This window comes from Penaeus monodon, chromosome 41 (genome assembly GCF_015228065.2).
Source record: "Penaeus monodon isolate SGIC_2016 chromosome 41, NSTDA_Pmon_1, whole genome shotgun sequence".
NCBI classification, from domain to species: domain Eukaryota; kingdom Metazoa; phylum Arthropoda; class Malacostraca; order Decapoda; family Penaeidae; genus Penaeus; species Penaeus monodon.
In genome coordinates, this window is record NC_051426.1 from 12361259 (window position 1) to 12363758 (window position 2500).

A 2500-nucleotide genomic window follows, 5' to 3' on the forward strand; every position below is an offset into this window, starting at 1 on the left:
ATTATTAGCAAATAAATGCAAATAGACCACTAAGACTGATTTTTATAGATAGCTGCTAATGGCCCTTGGAATATCCCACAAAGAATGACACTTTTCAGACGAAGATATGGGGCACTATTCTGACGAAGATATGATCAAAACTGATCAAATACATCTCTTGTATTGTGAAAATATTCATTCTCATTCATACTTTTTTTTACATTTGTCGCAGCTGATGCAGTGACAACAAACGTATGGCTACCTACATTACAGTTGAATATATAAACTGTGTAACATGATCATCATAATATGATGATTTATTACAGTTAGTAGTTTAACACATTATTACAGTCAGTTACCCTCATAGAGCCTATAACAATGTAAATGTTCATTCTAATTAGCAGCATTTTCTTTGAGATGAGGCAAATCATAAGCAAAATCGCAAAGAACAGTCACAGACCCTTTGCGAATACCACCCCTCGTTCATAATATTGTGAAATCAACTTCTTTTGTCAGTTGGAAGGATGGACGCTTGTCTCTCAACATCCAAATTCTTCTCTATTCTCTCGTAGTCGCACAAAGACTAAGATTCAGTGGATTCAGTGGACAGGTCTGAGGAGTCCGAACAGCAAGGGTCCTCCAGATTTATCAAGGTAGATCTCCAATAAGGAAACTGGGAGACACTCTAATATTTACCTAAGATGAAGACACCTTGCTGATTCCTATTCTAGGAAGGAGTAGGAAGCAACGTACCCTGTGGTTTCAAAAGGCTGCCAGGGGAAAGGACAGGCAATTGTATATAGATATTCCTATCCTTGTTGTTGAATAGTGTATTCATTCCCTCTACCCTTAGGCTCCATAGAGCCCAATAAGAAGAAACTGTATATTGGGGTTTGTATATTCCAAACAGTCGCAGCAGCAGTCGTCAACCAGTTCTAACAGCAGTTGTGTATCACCATCTTGTTCCTTGTCATACAAGACAGGTAGTGAGGACAAAAGATGCATTCTGCTCAGGCCATAGGACTCCTGTCTCCCAGCAGCATGGTCGCAATGCATAGCAACTATTTGAGAGAGTTCTTACTAGCCCTAAATGGTGCATTGGTGCATCCCCTTCCCCCCCCCCCTCTCTTTCTCTCTCTCTTTCTCTTTCTCTTTCTCTTTCTCTTTCTCTTTCTCTCTCTCTCTCTCTCTCTCTCTCTCTCTCTCGCATAGACAACTTTCTGGTTCACAGGTCGTTCACAGGAGCCTCAGCGCCTCCGTTCCTCGCGACCCCCAACCACACTAGAGCAGTTTTCATCAAGGTAGTGGACAAGAATATCTCAACAGAAACTTGCTTTTATTTCAGTGTCTGGTAGAATTATGTGGTTGAAATAAATTCATTCCCGACACTACACGTAAAGGAACACTGGTAAATCACGTATATTGTTAAATCAGGTTGTACAAAAACTTAGGAAGTACTGTAAGACATTTTGCGATTTGTCCGCCATTCATTCTTCTGATACGTCTAAATTTCATACTAACGCCTGTCCATAGTTTCATGCCTTGTGGAGGGACACTTGCCACAGCCGCAGCTTAAGGTGTAGAATATACAAATTACTTTGGACCTTTTTGTTTTAATTGATATGTTTATTATTGTTATTGTTTATTGTCTTTTTTGTATATATTTTCTTGTCAAGTCGGTGTTCAACACAAATTGCACTTACTTTCCTATAACTCTTCATAAATGATCATTTCCTGCTTATCACACGCTCGCATTACACCATACACTTTCTCTCATATACACATAATACTCACCAATTACGTACAGACATTTATCCCTTTTCTATCTGATGAGTGCACCTGTTCCCATAGTGAAATAAGGGATAGAAATTGCACATAATGGGTTAATTGTCCCGGAAGTCGTTGGCGTGCGAGGCGCTGACACAACCACGCTATCCCCTCTTTGGATTCATTTTATACAATTTGTTCCTTTATCTGCTTGGTTTATTTATTCATTTGCTCATTTATATATTTATGGCTATGACCATAATTGCTATTGAACATTGTGCAGCCTTTAGTAACATCTGATCATTCATGAATCTCTACTACAGTTTGAATTTCCTCCTGTTTTTGTCCATTAGGCATACAAGATGAATAAATGGTGGGTGTGCTGCGTTAAAGACAATTCAGATCATAAAACAGTGGTGATTCCAACAGTATTTTTACACGTAATTTCCTCTTTTTTTCAGAAAGAGAGAGGGGGATGTGAAGGACAGAGAGAGAAAGAGAGAGAGAGAGAGAGAGAGAGAGAGAGAGAGAGAGAGAGAGAGAGAGAGAGAGAGAGAGAGAGAGAGAGAGAGAGAGAGAGAGGAGAAGAGAAGAGAAGAGAAGAGAAAGAGGGAGAGCCAGACAGAGAGGGGGAGAGAGAAGGGACAGTTGTGGCCACAGATATTGTGAATTAAACTTCAGTGTAATAGAAAACTCGATAACGTGTATTTCTTCCTAATAATAGTCCTTGCTGTTTTCCATACCAATTTTAAGA